At 42.2% G+C, this 18,858-nt stretch overlaps 1 long non-coding RNA gene across 1 annotated transcript; it reads right to left on the bottom strand.

The window, feature by feature from the left end:
- Positions 1–481: 481 nt before the first annotated feature.
- Positions 482–16,232, bottom strand: LOC134150397 (uncharacterized). Its single transcript, XR_009960640.1, has 3 exons — positions 16,061–16,232; positions 2,297–2,418; positions 482–676 (listed from the first exon to the last, which is right to left on the bottom strand). It is a non-coding gene; the product is annotated as an uncharacterized LOC134150397 (long non-coding RNA).
- Between the last annotated feature and the right edge of the window lie 2,626 nt (positions 16,233–18,858).

Genomic DNA, 18,858 nt, shown 5'->3' on the forward strand with positions numbered 1-18,858 from the left:
CGGACCGGAGTTTCTAAAAACCCCTGCACTGGATCAGGAACCAACCGTCTAGTTTTTGCTGAATCCCACCAGATTTAGGAGCCGTCTGGTGGGCTCGCAACAGCAACCAGGTTACACTGGAGACCCCACTCAGAGGAGTTAAAAAGGCTTTTAAAGCTGCAGAGAGAGAAAGACCTCTACTCTGGGCCTGGGTTTTCTCACTGAGGCAAAACTATTATTCCATTTCAAGTAGTTGGGAACTGGCAATACCGAGCAGAGAGATGAAATCACCATCGAGTTAGCCTGCACTCAGAAAGCTATCGACTCTGAGCAAGTCCGTCCCTCCGTTTCTCCTACCCTCAGCTGCTCTTTTCAGTGGAGTGTAAAAAATACCCCCACCCCCGTGAAATCCTGCCTTTCTAAAGTGTGTTTTTTCGAGAAGTTTGAGTTCGGGAGTCACGACTGGGATGGAGGATTTTACTGCAGGGAGAGCTAGGCTCCGAGAAAGAAGGTTTTTCACCCTTTTCATAAAGCTCTCGCACTGCCATTTTACTGAGCCAGGGAGGGAGAGAGCAAGCGAGGGAGGCAGAGCGACAGACAGGGCTTGCAATGAAGTTTCTCACGGCAACTCCGGGCTGGATCTGGAACGGAGCCTTTTGTTCACAGCAAGTTCAGCAGGAGAGAGAGTTGGAGTCTGCTGAAAAAACAGCGAAGAAATAAAATGGAGGAAAGTAGGAAGAGAGGAGACACAGATCCTACTGAGCTGAGATTAACAGCAAAACGGGAAAAGCAACGAGCTCGGTCATTCTCTGCAGCACAGCATTTATTTAGAAAGTTAGTGTCGTAGCCTCAGGCACAGATCCCTTGTTAAATGCATGGGAATGAGTGAGAGACCCAAGGACAAGCATTAGTATACAGGAAGTGGAATTTTCCTAGGGGTTCACATCCTTTGGTGCTCTTTTTGCCAAGATTTTATCTACTTGCTCGACGAAGGGTGCCTCCTAGAGACTTCAGGAAAAAAAAAAAGGCCTTAAAGTAAGACAAGGAAAGCTATAGGTCTGTCACGTGCTAAGTGAAATAATTAAAGGTAGAGGACACCTTCCCTTAGAAATTACTACGAGGTCAGAAGACCAGATGCAACTTCAGGCACCTCCCTCCCTCCCGTTTCCCTTCTCCCCCAGTAAGTGTTGAAACACCATTATGACTCTAATATTTGAATTGAGTGAAAAACAAGACAACTAAAAAAAAAAAAAAAAAAAAAAAACCCATAGCACAGATTTAATGCCTACACGCATATCCAAGTCATCCAGTCTTCATATAAACAATTGCTTTTGTCTCCCAGTATACATAGCTAGTTCTTCACTCCAAAAACACACATGGTGTTTGCATGTATAAACACCCAGAATGCCAAACACTATAGAGAAACTTGTCTGAATTAACCCTCAAATAGCTGACAACCCTCGACCGCATGAACAGGGACCCGTGAAAGCTAAAGCAGAACTTTAATCACCTCATTATTTGCACACTTGGTGGCAGATTCAAAAAGCAAGAAACTGCTAATGATGATAGCGGGCTTTTTGTGCAAGCTTTTTTTCTTTGCTGTCCTGAAAGCACTGTATGATTAAAAACGTTAATCACCCTCTGCATGCTCAACAAAAGCAGGAAATAAGTGAATTCACTCGGTATAAAATGAATGTGCGGCGCGCCTATGACAGTAGCTCAACAAGACACCACGTGGGAAATCCGAGTTAAGGATTTAAACGTGCTTTTCCACTCCGGCCATGAGGGACTGAGAGCCTTAGTGGGGGGAAAAAAATGTTTCGTGCTGCTCAGAGGCGACCTCTGTGGCTGTTTGAGGAGTGAAGTTCAACAACCCTGAACTGAGCGTGCAGGGCAGAGGCGGCACTGTACCGACTTCTGGGTTGGGAAATCAAAAAGCAAAAATGGGAAGGGGGGGGGGGAAGGACCCCACGAGGGAAGCGCAATTGGCTGCGAAGCGCCATTCCGCGCTTTGCAATTAGGAGTCACACCCCAGCGATCGGAACTCGCTCTGAAGCGGCTATTTCGACGTGCGGCTGAACACAATGCTGCTCCGCGGGGTGCGCAATTACGGAGTCATGTGCGCGATCTCCAGGTGCTGGAGACATCTAGCGCCAGATTTTCAAAGGCGCCCGGTGCCCCCCGCGCCGAGCGCGCAAACCCGCGAGCCGCGCCGGGGCCGGCGAGCGGCGGCGGCTCCGCGGAGCCGGCTCCCTCCTGGCACCGCGCTCCGCTCCTGCCCCTCGTCGAGATACCGAGCGGAATAATCAAATATTACCAGGCTGGCTCGAGTCGGGGGAGCGTTCAGCGCTCGCAGTCGGGTTGCCACGATTTCATCTTCATTACTTTCTCCCGGAATATTTAATAAAATCGTGTTGCCATCGGGGAGCTCTAAAAGGCCTGTAAAAGTTTAATAGGGAAATGTCATAAGGCATCGCATAGGAATTTCAGTTCATCACATTTTTATGGTGGCATTAACTTTTACATATTTGTGAGTAATTAACAGCATGGCTGTTAAAAGAAGATTTAAGAACCACCTCTTCTCCGTTCTTTCTGAAGTGCTGCAAATGCTGACATGCCGCGCACCAGAACAGAGGTGAGAAGTACAACCACTACGGTTTGTCCACATACCCGGGGGGGACAGGGGGACGGGGGGGACACAAATAAAACCTATATGTTAATGAACATGTCAGTTAAAATAAAGATTATTTTACTATGGTTATTTGAGGTTGTCCTCCCCCCACCCCCCAACTTTGTTTTACTAAAGCAGGAAAGCATAAAGCATATACAGAAACCTTGCCTGCAGTAGATGCTTTTTTTTTTTTTTTTTTTTCCTCCCTTTCTTTTTTAAACGGAGCCCAGATGCTGGTCAGGATTAAGGTTACACCAAACACATTCTACATTGCCATTTTCCAAACAGAATGAAGCAGATGGAAAAGACGGACCAGGATAACACAGGAACGGAGCATTACTGAAAACTGCAAGCCCTGCACTAACGCTGTAGAGGAGTGAGCGTGGATGCCGGGAGAGACAAAGTAACCAGGCACATCAACTTTACACACCCAATTCTCACGTTTGGAGTAACATAATTACTTTAAATAAACTTCTGCTTTGAACCTTATTTTTTAAAAAGAGGAAAGAAAATTCAGTTGCAATAATTAACTATAGGCTCCTCAGGGCTCAGTCCTAGAAGATGCAAAACCACTGGCCTGAGGCCATCAGAGTACTTAAGTACATGCGTAATTTTAAACATCAGCAGTCCCGGTGATTTTAAGCATATACTCCCTTAAAGTTAACCATGTACTCAGTACTTTACAGGATCCGCCCATAATATTCATACCAGTCCCTAGCTCAAGAAAATGAGTATCTGTACATCTGAGAAAACAAAGAAAATGTTATTTTGAAAAGGGGCTAAAGATTGTGATTTTCTAAAACTCCAGTTCATCAATATTGCAGACTCAAACTACCCTGAAATAAAATCTCTACTGGAAGTTAGCTGTAACCAGGATTATTTGTAAAATATGACAATTTGGCAAGTTAATTCCAGTATTTTCTGTAAGATTTCTACAATAGGTTGGTTTATTCGGAAAAGCATATACTGTGATTCTGTTATCTGATGTGCTTTGAAAATCTCTTGCAAAAATTGATTTTAAGAGTTTTTTGTTGGTACTATATAGGCATATACACACTACTTAATATAGAGAAAGACAGACTATTAAATATTGATGGTACGGAGAGAATACTAAGTGATGTCCCTTTATTTCAGATATACAAAAGAAGGTACAAACAACTGATAGAAAATTTAATAAAACAAAACATTGCAAAATTCCACATAAACATATTCTTGAGCAGCTCTGAAACATTTGACCATGAAGGGGCCTGACTGGAATTCTACTTACCTACCTTTCAACAGTCATCCATAAATGTGTATTTCAAAATCTTAATTCTGTAATCTAATCCACATGGGGAGGTTTAGGATTTTACCCAAGCATGGAAGTCTGCATGTAGGATGTGACCGACCTTCTGCTTTGAAGGCCTCCGTCCCATAATCTTGCTCAAATGTGCATGGCTTAAAGAAAGATTCCTAACTTCACAAGTATGTACCTCAGTGAAATTTGCTTGCATTAAAAACAAAAATTTAAGCACATATAGACCAGCTTCATTGGAACTTTTGGAATTCAGTACTGGCTCTGTGAAACAAGGTCATTTTTATCTAGCTGTTATCTATGACTTTAAAGAGGCTCACAATAAAACCTTAGCAATACTACTTCTTTATAAAGGCTGATACTATCGCACATACTTTCAGTAAAACAAAGGCATTGGTCAGAGCTGTTTGCTTTCTCAGTAAAACAGAATCCTGAGCTCAAGACATACTGAAGAAACATAAAGAATACATAAATTGCAAATACTTTATAAAAATATTTAGCATACTCAGCAAAAATACATTCCAGGGTTGTCGTTTACATGCCTACCTTCTGTAATTAAGTACTTAAGTGATATGTGCTCAAATCAAAAAAGATTCATCTTCATTATATGTATTTGTAAGGATTATTACATACATTATGAAACAAAGTACTTACAGGCATTTATATTTTTCCTGCCTTCAGAAAATATAGTTAATGACGTAGGTTTTCATGGGTTAACATAATCACCGAGAAGCGTTGTAGTCTTCCCTATGCAGTTCCAACTGGCCACTTCAACTGCCTTTTTATTATATTGTTTTACTTATTTTGTCTGTTCTTAGAGAGTAATTCTTAAAGGATTATTTTATACTATCTGTAGAGTAGCCAGAACACTTTACTTTCTATTTAAAAAATGATAGCAGAAATTACATTGAAGCAAGAGCACAGGGAATATAACTTCTAGTTATCCATGATCAGTTGTTGCCACAGGCTGTAATGATCCACTGGTAGTTATCAACAGTTGCACAGGACACTGGAGTCCTGAAATCAGCTATCATTAGTTAAGAAGCTTCTCATTAAAATCCTCTTTTAAAATATATGTGTATATATATATATATTTTTTTTTGCAGCTCTCCAAAATTAACTACTTTTTTTTCTGAATCAAAAGCCATTGTGTACCATCTTTCTTAAAAAAAGAGGGGAAAAAAGTGAAGCACTATAATTCACTTCTTATGCAAACTGACTGATTTGCTTTTAACCAACTCTTGGGATGCAAAAATAATCTAGAATTCATATTAGGAGAGAAAAAAAAATCAAGCTCAAACTGAAGACTTAGAAAATAGTGCCCAGACAATTACACACTAATTAGTCTGACCTCAATGAGATATAAAACTTAAGTTATTTTTCCCCTGGAGGAAAAAATGTCTAAAGACGTGGAAGAAAATAGGAAAACAAACAGATAAAATGCAACATAAGTTTAACAAAGGTAATAATGACAGACAAATCTGATGTATTTCTTTGATAAGAAAACAGATTTTTCTTGGTAAAGGAGAATGTAGTAGATGTAATCAACCTAAACTTGAGTAAAGTATTTGATCTGGTGCCACATGCCAAAACTAAAAGTAGAACTGGAAAAGATGAAGATTAGTACAAGAAAAATTTTGTGGGTAAAAAAACTGGCTAAAGAAAATATGCTGGATTGTGTTAAAAGGGAAACTTTTGGGCTAGAGAGTGATTTAGTTCAGAAGCTCCTCCAGGGCTAGTCTCAGGGTTGGTACTGAGTGTTTACTACTTATAATTGACACTAGCACAGGGAATTGAAAGAAGAGTGTTAATATAGCTTGCTGGTGACAAAATTAGAAGGCAACAATACAGAGGAAGACCAGCATATTGTAGGTGAAGAAGTAATGACTTGAGGAATGGAAAACCAAAGTGGAGTGTCATAAGAAGATTAATGCAAAGCACAAGGCTATCCATATTGGGACAAACAGTGAAACTGTAGACTAAAAATTCCTCCCATTTAATAGAGAAGAATAGAGAGTCAAAAGCATTATTTAATCACAGAATGACCAAACACCACAAATATGAAAAAGACAAATTTGATCTAAAGACGAGGTAAGACACACCCAGACGTCTACTGCAATGGCTCTCCTGCAGAATTCTGGTAGAGTTTATATTCAGAAATGATACATGAAAACTGGAATAGGCACACAAAAGGCTTACTAAGATGATTACAAGAGCAAAGAATCTATCATGAGAAAAGACTGAAGTTTTATTTCAGCTAACTCAAACAAAAGAAAGGCTGATACAGGATAGGGTTAGTTTGTATAAATAGATTATGGTCTGAACACAGCTATTTAAACTAAAGGATTATGTTGGCACCAAATACATATAAAGGCCTAAGTACATTTAGGATAGAAGCTAGAATAAGGTGTCTTACTATTAGAAAAATTAGATTTGGAAAAAATAATCTTTGCAGTAGGGCTACCAGGCTATAAGGGACTAACTATTTTATGATGGAGTTTGATGTACTTATGGACAAAAGGAGGTATGATTGCCTGTAAAGGCCTGGAATAAGGCTTGATGACCCAAGGAGGCTCTTCTAGCTCAATATTATGAAAGTCCAAACATGTGGGATAACCAATAGCAGCAGCACCATTTGAATGCTCATCTGCAACCTGGTGGATGATTAATGAGGAAGCTATTTGCAGATTAGTTTACTGGGGCAAGTTGCAAACTTGTTTATTGTCACTATGGAACAAACACATACAGTGGAGAATTTTTATAGCTTTGCCATTAATTTCTCTGCTTTGCATCAGTGAAATGGGAGTAAAACTTTTTCTGAACATTCCGAAGATAAATTTATGGTGGTTAAAATGTATTCAGATACTATAGTGAAATCACACAAAAATCCATTACAATTAGTAATTCTGTATTTACTGCAGCACTTGAATTATATGCAATAAATAAAATATGTAAGCAAACATCAAATAACAAGGATAAAAAGAAATTCTGGAAAGATATTCATTGAATGAGACAGGTCTTGAGAAGACAGACTATATGATTTGATTTCTAATTAGAGACTGCATCACAGTGCGGGGAACTGGATCAAGATGGGTGAAACTGCTAAGAACCCTACACAGGAAAACCAAACGCACTGCTCAACTTTCTGCTAAATTCATCCAGGTCACAGCAGTATAAAGAAGCATGAAATGCAGAGAGTGAATAACATGTAGGCTGACCTGGGCCTGGAATACCCACTAGCTCAGCAAATTCTCCATGTCAGCCAATACTTGGAGAACTCAGCAGTGATCCTTCCTCTAGTCAAACCCGTACACGCACACATCACCTTGGCAGTATAAGCATCCTCTAGTAATGTAGAGAACTATTGAAAGAACAATCCTTTAAAATGGCAGGGCTTTCCAAATTATTATTGTAAGCCAAATTATTGTAGCTCCCTAGAAGACCACAAAAGGCTTCCTGCCATCATATTTCTTGTTTTTGTTAATGGCTCTTTGCTCCCTTCACAAATAATATCACCAGGAGCATATACCACCTATTTCTTTCAGTCTAAGAACTCTGAATCTCTCCAGACAAAAACATACCTGCTTTAGCAATAATTTTCTTTAACAAGCAAGCTATGGCTGTTCTTCTTGCAATTGTTTGTTCTCAGTTGTTTGACCACTAGAAATGTTCTTCATGATTTCAAGTGCACTATACCCACTGAAAGTAAAATAAGTACTAGTCTTAATTTATAGTAAGATTCAGTAGAGATTAACAACAGTGACATTTACACAATGAAACAATTACTTTGGCAAGCTGTAGAATGCCCTCCTCTAGGTTTTGTAAGGACAGGATATACAAACACCCGGATGGGATAGTCAAAGCATACCTGTCCTGCTTCAGAGTAGAGGTGGGACCAAATGACTTTGTGATGCCTCTTTGCATGATTGCTATGTTTATTACTACAGCAAATAAAGCAAGAAAAGTAGTCCTGAGAAAGGTGTATTTCAATTTCAACAGCAGACTCTGCTTTTAGATAACAAACACATCAGTTGGGGCCATCATTTCAGTATGTTACTTTGTTGCAGCTTCAACACAACAGATGAAGGAGCACATCATCCTTTCTGAGAGTACAAGTGAACTCTGAGTTTCTTTAGTTTAAAATTGACATGACATTTCAGATTAACTATTTCTTGTTGCATTTGTTTTATTTTTCTAAGTCAAATCACTTCTTTGATAACTTTTTTTGGAGATCTTCACTGAGCTACACCTCAGCCAACAGTAGCATAACATCACTTACAGTAATTGTTAATAAAGTCAAACACTGCATTTCTTTCATTAATCTGCTCAGTTACCTTATTTTTCATAAAATCATAGTGCACAGTTTTCCAATAAAGTGGCTATTTTGCAGAAGCTTTTTAATTGGATATCCATAATATTGAGACACTCAATTTCTTGTTTTTACCTGCCCTTCAGTATCTTTCCCTTCCTGTTACAGACGTTGTACAAATCAGGACAAGTCCAAATTTCTCAAGATTCTGGTCTAGAAAAGTTTCATAATACTGATTTACATTCTTTTTGGAAAAAAACAACAGTAAATCATCTACATTGATGAGCGAAGCCTTGTAAAACCGTGATGTTGTTCTCTGTGTTCATAAATTCCTTCTCCTTGCTCAACTGACCATGTTTATTCTTTGAACCCCAATAACCCTCATTTCATTCACAGACCGTACCTGGGAAAAGCTGCCAGTAGTTTCTTATGCACTGCCAGGCTTTATGACATTGAAGATCAGCACCTTCTTCAGATACGTACATAAAAACTCCGTGACAACATCCCTGGCATAAAACTGGCAAGTTTTCAATTGCAGGTAATCAGAAATGATGTACTTCCACAGAGTTGATGGCAATAGGCTTCTGTATGTTAAGGGAAATCCTTGTATTTGTATTCTGTCTCTGCAGCTGAGCTCTACACAGATTTCTAGGAGGGCAATTTTGTCATCCTGATGTACGGCTGCCACTACTGGTCATCCCAGTTCTGCACCACTACCTTGTGCTATCAGCTACTGCTAGCTGACTACACCCAGAAACAGTACACTACTGAGTAAGCTGTTCCAGAGAAATGTTCTCCAGAAGTAACAGCTTGATTACATCTTACTGCTCTTCTTTTTTGCACTTAGAATCATAGAATCAGTAAGGCTGGCAGGGACCTCTGGAGATCATCTAGTCCAACCTCCCTGCTCAGCAGGGTTACCTAGAGCATGGTAGACAGGGTTGCATCCAGGTGGGCCTTGAAGATCTCCAGAGGAGACTCCACAGCCTCTCTGGGCAACCTGGTCCAGTGCTCCGTCACTCTCACAGCAAAGAAATTTCCCCTCACCTTCAGGCGGAACTTCCTGTGGTTCAATTTCTGCCCATTGCCTCTTGTCCTGTCACACGGGACAACTGGAAAGCGTTTGTCCCCGTCCCCTTGACACCCTCCCTTCAGGTACTTAGACACATTGATCAGATCCCCCCTCGGCCTTCTCTTCCCCAGGCTGAACAGGCCCAGCTCTCACAGCCTTTCCTCGCAGGGCAGGTGCTCCAGCTCTCTGATCATCTTTGCAGCCCTACGCTGGACTTTCTCCAGTAGCTCCATGTCTCTCTTGTACTGGGGACTTCTTCAACTACCAAAGTGGCAAAAGCTCTATGAAATTGCAGAACTTAATCCTTTCACATGTGCAATCTTACACGAAAGTGCATATTAATGGTTTTACCAGTTTCTTCTTCATGTAGTCTCACAGCATTACGAAAAAAATACTGCATTAAATACAGCATTATAAAACAAAACAAAAACAAACAAACAAAAAACCACATACACACAGCTGCGTAGCCGAACACTGCTTCATAGGATAACTGCTCAGAATATTTTAATAGGTGAATTAATGCAAGCAAGAACTGTGTGAAAGCACCTTAAATCAGCCTAACAAAGCGAGGTGAATGTACTTATGCTTAATATAGTTAGAATAGTTGTAATTAGATCAAACAAATGATATATCATCCCTCTGTAGACATGGTCTTAGAAGGTAGGTCAGAAGCTAAGTACAGTAAAAGTTTCAGTACTACAGCTTTCATTTCATAAGGAACAGTCACACACTTGCTCAAAGGTTAATATACATAGTAGAATTGCAGATTTCTAGAGGGAAAAAAAGTTTATATACAAGACTGCATTGTTTAACGGTAACCTTTTTGTCAACAATAAAACTCTGTTGGTTGATTTGAAAATATACCTTTTGGATAAACCATGTACAAAGTATCTGTTACAAATTAATTTGTCTCAAAGCATTTGAGGGTCTTTATTGACTTGTTCCCTAGTCAGTTAAAAACATCTACATAGAAAGAGTGAACTCTTAATTTGCTTTGTTCTTTAGAACCTTTTAATTCAATCTAAATAAAATTATGTATGAGAATAATGTTGCATGAAGTATGATTACTAAGTTTCAGAGATGAAGAAAATGTAAGGCAGCAGATGGCATGAAGCTGATATATATATATGTAGAAATGTAAATAGTAGGGAAACTCACACAATCAAAAATGTAAGGCAGAACTGAAAGCGCATGCAAGACCCCTGGGAGAGCAGAGAAGCTGAAGTAACAGCTGAGCTGAAAGAATTCTGACTTTTCTTACTCAGAAATGACAAACTACCAACAGGAAGCTCTAATCTAGCAGAAGAGACCCATAGTATCTAGAGGAGTTGATTGTTTTGAAGGGTCCTTAAAGTAAATATGGAACGTCTGTAATAAACAAGGATGAAGTTTGCAGGTGCCAACAAATATATTGAAATGCTCTTTGAACCAAAAAAACCCCAAACCAAAAACCACAAAAATCCCTGCAATCCCCCACTATTTCAGAATTGTAATCAGTAAGTAATGAAGACCTTATAAAAGAGCTGATAGTAGACAATAACCTTGGATTGAATAATGACAAGACGAATTGTTTATATTAAGCAGAAGACTAAACAAAAAGCACCTTGATAACTAATCAGAAGGATTCTAAAAACCAGAAACAGCCACAGCATTTCTATAGGGTTAGGAAGTGATATAGCCTGCACATTAGCATCATTTGGTACAGAATCTGTACTCACAATCATAGGAATGATTGTGGCTGTAAAAATTTCTATCTAGTAGCCCTAACTTTTTATCATGTAGCCTGTTCAGTTAATAAATAGAATATGACTTATCTGCTTATGATACCAGAGTTTGGATGAAGACCAAGAAGGTCTTTCCAATCCTTTGATTAAGAAAAAAAAAAAGTTATCTATAACAGAACAACACTGTTAAATGGAAGCCATCAAATACTGTATTAATGCAGTGAATACTTCTGAGCAAAGGAAGGTATGCTTGAGAAGAGGGTTCAGTTCACAATTGCAATTCAGTTGAAGGAATAGATGCTTAAGCATTCATCCACTGGAAAATGGAACTATTTTAAACGTTTGTATTTCTAATAGTTGTTAGAAATTAGAATACAAAGAAATGGTTTATTCCTTTTTTCCCTGGAAGATTTGCTCTCATCGGGGACGGGTCTGTGAAACAAATCTACTAACTTATGAAATCGTTAGAATTAATCTCGATTATTATTCTACCAAGTGTGGGAGGCAAAAGGAAGAAAAAATAAGTGACCTTATATTAAGAAAGATCTAAGCAAACCTACATTCAAAAGCTGGAGAGTACTTTCTTTCCTTATTTGCACCTAAAATACTGCCATCTGTACCCACATACACAACCTGCCACCTAAAGATGCTACGTCTCCATCTTCAACAGAAAAGCCATAAACTGCAAGATGAGGGGGATACTGAAATATAGATAGGCAAGGGTGCTTGAGTTTGACAAGTCACAGGAATTTCAAAGAGAAACTGCCAGGCCATACATTTTCTTAATATGTCTCTTTACTAAGCACCAAAGATCAAGCTCAGTTCATAAAACCTGGGAAAATGAAGAGTTGCTGGTTTCTGAAGTGACCGTTCCATACAACTGCAATGAATACTGCATCAGTGTCAGAAAGTGATGTACCTTGTCCTGTGAACCAAGAGAGCACACAGAGAAGACACCAAAGTGTCTAACAAATCTGTCTGTATCTAGTGAAAAAAAAATTGCCTACTGAGCATCAGAAACAGCATCACAGAGAGAAAAAGGCAGCACTGCGCCCAAAAGACAGCATTAAAGAAATATGAGACAACAATGTAAATACACACGATTGCTGATCTCACTGAAGTCAACTTCATGGTGCTCCCTCCATCGTGAAGATGCATTTGGTGACAGGTGTCTCTCTCTGTTTCATGCAAGTACATTGCCACAGCAGAACACCACAAAGTTCATTGAGTAATTCACAACTACTCTCATTTTGTATCTTATTCTGCCCTGAGTTGGATTGTCTAGGTGATTTATGAGGTGAACTCTAGTTATGCAAGTCTTCTCTCTTGAATGGGGAAACAGTTCAGATAAGAAACAAATCTCCTCCGAGTTAATAAAGGAAATCAGACTTACCCAAATTCACTAAGGTATTTATTATACATCTAGGCCAGATGAAGCTTAGCACATTTAATACATATGAAACTGCAGACAGCTGCTAGGTAGGAAGAACAAAGGAAAAAAAAAAACCCAAACAACAAAAAAAGATTCACAAGTTTCTTAATAACTTAAGTTATGCTGCTAAAGTAACAGGAGGGAAAAAAAGGAAAAAAAAAAAGTTGCCGGCAATAGCAACAGATAGCTATCAATTCCAGCTTGCTGCTTACAGCAACATGTACGAATTGAAAAGCTGTTGCCTCTACGTCCCCTTAGGCATCCTCAGGCTGAGGGACTACTAAATTGTCATCAATGTGAATACATAACCCCCAACAGGCACTGCATTACTTTTGCAGCTGTTGATTTCATAAATTGTCTTGAGGTTCTTTGTAATGAAAGGCATTGTATATAATTACAGAAAGAAGAAAATTGTAACTTACGGGCCTGGTCCTGTGAAAGCTGCATGCTCTTTGATGACTCAGCAGTTCATGCATGATCATCAGCACTTTCTAGATGTGAGCTCAATTCTAAGATATAATTTGCAAGAAATAACTTCAAGTTATACCATGGAGATTTATCAGTTGAGAAAAGAGCATGTACAGAATTCTTAAAAAGCAATGAAGTCACCAAATTAAAAATTTTAAGCATAAAAATCATTAAGTCATCCAAGTCCATTTATAATTATTGATGGTAAATCCATGTACTCCAGATGGGGAGAGGTCATTCTCTTCTTTTTTCCAGGGCAAGTCTATGAATAATTTGAGTGATTAAAGCTCAAAGCAGGTGTGAAAATAAAAAGGACCAGTGAGGCACATGGGAAAGAAACCACACTCATATGAACATACTTAGCTTTCATTCTGGAATCAAAAAATGGCTTCCTCCATTCTCCCCAGGAGTCACAGACAAAGTCTGTAGAACCAGGAAATAAAGATGAATTTGTATATTTTTTTCCTAAAAATTGTCACTTTTAAAAGCACATTGAAATCTTATTTGTACTTTTTTGGTTTCCTTTTTCTTCCTCCATCAGAGATGACCTAAATTTTGAGCTGAAGTATTCACAGGATCCTTGCTTGGAATATAAAACAACAACAGCAAAAACATTGGGCTGCAAAAGAGGCAAAATAATAGGAGGGAAAATTATAGTGAAGACCTCCCTGAATAAGAGGAGGCCACAAATACTGCAGAAATAGATGCTGAAGTAGTACTATCCAGAGACAGTAGACATAAAGTGATTGCATTTACAGAAACCTAGTTGAAGACAGGTAGGCAGGATATGAACCTAAGCAGCTGGCCACAGTTCTGGGAATACCCAACTTATCTCAAAATTTCCTCTCAGATACATAACTGTATTCTTTCTGCAAAAATCTCAGGGACACACTGATATCCAAAAGTCTATTGGTACAATAAAAACTTGAAAGCATATTCAGAAAAATACTCAGATGGAATTAAACATCAACAGAATGGGGGGAGGCTATATTTTATACGTTAAAGAGAAAATATTTATGGGCTGCACATCTAGAACCAGGTAATCAGTAGTATGGGATATGCATGCAGCTCATTATTAAAAAAAAAGATACTTACAGATACATTCCCTTCATTTTGTTTTGCCAGTTTTAGCTAAAACAATCAACAGAAACTAAGATTATAATCTGTGCCATTTAAAAATTCCATTCAGCAGATGTTCATAGACAGACTGTGCCAAATTTCTGTTCCCCAAAAGGATATTTAGCCAAAGAACTTTTGCAGTTGATCAAAAGTCCTACATTTTTTTGCTTGTAAAGATTGATTTTCTCAGATATCAAATCCTTTTACCCTCATTACAAATCTCACCAGCATAAAACATCTTTCATTTCCATTAGTACTGTTTTCCAAAAAACGGCCTTTGACATTCCCAGCATTGGACAACTTTCCTTCACGCCTTTTGTATGTCATTTCCTCAATACAGTATAAAGTGTTTGCCTCAGTGACAAGGCCCTGCTCTTTCATAAAGGTGAAAAAAATCCAACTGGTACTAGTAAGTATTTATTTAATGTAAAAAAAAAGGGGGGGGGGATTCAACAATTAAGTATAAAAATTATGGAAAAAATATATGGAAATAGTAAAGATGTAAGAACACAGTCTTTGCATGAGAAGTACTGCTCCATAGTTCCTTCTAGGACACAGACAGACAGTTTCTTTGAAAGTACAGTCTAGAAACATCCTCAGAATCACAGAAATTAGAAGTCATTTGGGGATTTAAGATGCGAGTGCAATAGAAGATACAAAGTATCAGGATGCATAAGGAAAAAGGGGTTTGCACCTTCTTGTCTATGTTTAAAAGGGGGGGGGGCAGGACTGAAGTGGAAGTTGTTTTTTTTTTTTTTTTTTTTTTTTTTTTTTTTTTAACTTAATTACTATCAGTGTTCATTGGGGACTCCCTAGAACATGTATCTTCTATTTGGACCTAAATGCAGGGAAAAGTCAGTCTTGATCTGATTCCTTCTGACAATATGTTTCTTAGAAGTCCCACAGCTAGAATATTGACATCACCACTACTATTCCTCCAACACCTGAGAGTCTCTTACATATTATCAATCTATTAATCTAGAAAACAGTTACCATGAGGGGAGAAAAAAAGACTGCTAAAATGAAAAGCTAACCCAGAAAATAATATTACCTAGGTTTGTAACATCTTTCATCCAAGGATCACTCCTTTGAAACATGGAGTCTCACAGCACTCTCAGAAAAAAAAAAAACCACCCAACTTTAAGGTATTCTGAAAATGATAATATATCAAATGAGTGAGCATCCACTTGTGAGGCAGCTACAAGAGTCTCGTACTGCAGCATTTCACACACATATTCAATCCACCTTCTGGTTACAGCTTACAAGTTTGTGGTATGTAGAAGGAACAGCAGAGCTGGTTAAAGATTTTCTCTTGCTTCACATACTCTGCAAGCTTCTCATTAACTCATACATGACTTTAATCAGTGCTGAAGCACACACTTCTTCCAGCATGCATCATGACTGGTAAGGAAAAAAACCCTCAGTAAAATACTATCATAAGCATGAATTAGTAAAGAAAAAGGCAACCTTTTTCTAAAGTGACTGCTGATTTTCATGCAGAAAGGGTTAAACTGACCTTCACTGATCCAGAAGAGGTAATAAAATATAACTTAAAGGACAAAAATGGAGCACTTCAAGAGATTATTCTGAAGAGCTATATTCAAGATGACAGAAGACAAAACCTTATTCCTAAAGCACAGATGCTTCTAAAACAAGAGCTCACCCATTTTAAAAAGCACACTACCAACCCCTTATAATGAATAAGCAAAACGAGGGGTGGTGGTGGGGGGAATAATCAGTGATTCCTTGCAGGGCTGTTGCAGCTCGGAGGAAGGGGCATTTCAGTCGGTGTGCTAGCAGCGCTCAGATGCATGGCTTGCACTCATGCAGCTGGTATTGGGGGGGGGGAGAAAACAGAGTAAGCCTGAGAAAAACCCATCAGAGCTCCTGTCCTCCCCTTTCAGCGTTAATGGAAGGGATAGGAGGCTATGGGAGCTGCAGTGGGGGATGGGGATGGCAGAGGGGGTGGGGAGAAGCCGAGCGAGGCCTTACAATCAGCAGCAGCCCTTGTTCTCCTCTCCTTTCAGCGCGAACGGGAGGATGTCGAAGCCCACGGAGCTGGGGATGGGATGGGGGAAGCGGGAGCAGGATCATAGTTTTCGCTTTTGTCCCCTCTGCGCAGGGTTAATGGGAGGACGCGAAGCCGGTGTCACCGGGATCGGGGGGGGGGGGACACAAGGCCTCCGATCACCGTGCCTCGCCCCGCGGGGTTACGGGCAGGATGCGCGGCCCTGGCGCAGGGGCAGCGTGAGGGGCCTGCAGGCTCCGCCGCCAACTCGGGGCGGGGGGGGGGGGCGGCGGGGAACAAACTTCCCTGCGTCTCCCGGCGAGGCAGACCGCCCGCCTGGGTGGAAAAACGAGGCAGTGAGTTATCCCGGGGGCCGGCTTCCCGGCTCGGGGGGAGCCAGGTGCGCGGGCAGCGGCGAGGCTGCTCGGCGGCACAGAACAGACAACCCGAGGCGGGGAAGAGGGCAGCGATGCTGCCGCCCGCCCCGGGGCCGTGTGAGGAGGGCAGCGCAGCGCCGCCGGGGGGGGGGGGAACAAAGCCCCGCGCGGCGCTCACCTGGCGGCGGCCGCCTCGTGTGGGAACAGCGCGGGGCGTGGCGGGGGGGGGGGGGGGGGGGGGAGCCGACCCCAGCCCCGCGAAGGGGAAACTTTCCCAAACTTTGCCGCTCGAGCACCCCGCGGCCCCCGAGGCGGCAGCGGCGGGGCGCCCCCCCCCCGAGAAACGACCCCCGCCGCGGGCAGCGGGGCCGAGGCGCCTCCCGCCCCCCCCCCACCCCGAGGAGGGGGAGGGGGGCGCTGTTCCCGGCTCCGCGCCGCGTTTTCCCGCTCATCCCCCTCCCTCGCCGAGAGCTCCCAGCGCCGCCTCACTCCTCCGCGCCGCCCGACCCCTCCGCCGCAGCCGGCGCTCGCTTTTTTTCCACCTAGTCTCCCCTCCCCCCCCCTTCCTCCCGGCTCATCCCGCCCAAGGCCGCGGGGGGAGCGGGGAGGGCAGCACAGTGTCTCCTTCTCGCCGTTTCTGTAACGGCGTCCCGCGCGGGGAAGAGCGGGACGGCGCCTTATCGCGGCTGAGGGCGGAGAGGCGGTTGGGACTACTTCGCGTTCCTGCCACGGTCTCCGCGGAAGAGGCGCGCTGTGCGAGAGGCTGCGCGGTGAGGCGGCTCTTCTCAGCGCTTCCTGGAAACTCCCGCTTAGGAGCGGGGGGGGGGGGGAGAAGAGTCCCAGGCCGGGAGTGAGCTGTGGGGAGGGGGTCGCCACGGTCCCTTCCCTCCGCCGCACTGGGGACGCGCACACGCAGCCAGGACAGCCCGAGCCCGTTGACACCCCCCGGCTCTCCCCCCCCCCCTTTTCCTGTCCCTGTGGAGCACTGAGAAGTGAGGGAGAAGCTCCCCCAACCCTCCCCCCTCCACGCAGGCTTGGGCAGGGGGCAGGGCTCCGCTTTTCCCCCTTCATCGCCAAGGAGGCAGCACCCCTCGGCACCCCCAAAAAGAGGGGGTGGGAGAGGCAGAGACAGCTTAGCTTGGCTGAGAGGGGAGTGCAGAGCCCTTCATCCTGGGCTGCGGAGGGGAAGGGGGCATGGGGAGAAATAGGCCGGCTGGGGGTTCAGGGCGGCAGCCCCCCAAAAATACCCCTTTGCGTACCATACCCTTGGGGGATTTGGAGATGGGGGAGGCAAAGAGGGTTCGGCCCCTCCTTGCGGGGCGAAGGGAGGCGGATCGGGCTCGGTAGCTGCTGCAGCAGCAGCGGAGAGTTAATGCGAGAGCGCCTGAGCGCGGGGGGGAGGGGAGGCAGAGTTTGTAAATGGAAACACTGGTACATAAGCATTTAGCACAATCGGGCTGGAAAGCTCCAACTGCAAAGGGCTGAGAACAAAAAAAAAAAAAAAAAAAAAAAAAAAAGTAAACCCTCCCTTTGCTGCCCCCTGGCTGCCGCTGCGCTCAGCAAAAAGTGCGATAAAATAGGGATATCTGCTAAACTTGTGTCTCTTCCCAGCTGCTTGTAACTGTTTTTGAGAGGAATCGTATATGCCCTCTGAGATAACGGGGCAGAACGGGCACAAAGGCGTGTAGAGGTTCGTACTAGGCCTGTATTTCTATGCCTGCCCTTTTTTTCTCCTTGAGCTTCGGCAGTCAGGTCCTCCTCATGAGCAGCTTTCCCTACTTTAGGTGTCAAACAAGAAACCCACATGACTTTTCTTTGGTGGTGAAATTTGACAAATGAAACCAGCTCTCACACTTGTGTAGGTTTTCTCACTTTGAATACAATAGGTTTTTCTTTATTCCTGGCTGTGAATCCTCTTCCGTTCCCCTCAGTCCCAAACGATAGAGACTTTTCTTCCTAAGGGGCTAAAACACATTCCCATTAGATCCAGCTGAAGGATACATGCAAGTCAGAGGGCTCCAATGTCTACATCCTTAGTACCTGCCCTAGTACACCCTTAGTAACGGGGCAAGATTACAAATGCAAAGTACAGGTAAGCCACAAAAACTGAAGGAGAAAAATAGGAGAGGAAAGCAAAGCTGCTGATGAATGACTGTAAGGTGAAGACAAGTACACACAGCATCAATAAATACTGTACGGTTCATTAGATACGGACTCTGATGATTCTGCCTAACAGCTGAAGACCTTATTCCCACAGAGTCCTCCAGCTTGTTGCCTGTTCTTTCCAGATCTGCCAATTTCCATAGTTCTTAACATTAAAAAACCCTTCTTCCACTGCATCTGTGTGAGTTTCAGCAGTATTGGGGTTGAAAACAGGCAACACCTAATGAAATTACGTGGAAGAG

The sequence above is a fragment of the Rhea pennata genome, chromosome 23, assembly GCF_028389875.1.
Source record: "Rhea pennata isolate bPtePen1 chromosome 23, bPtePen1.pri, whole genome shotgun sequence".
NCBI classification, from domain to species: domain Eukaryota; kingdom Metazoa; phylum Chordata; class Aves; order Rheiformes; family Rheidae; genus Rhea; species Rhea pennata.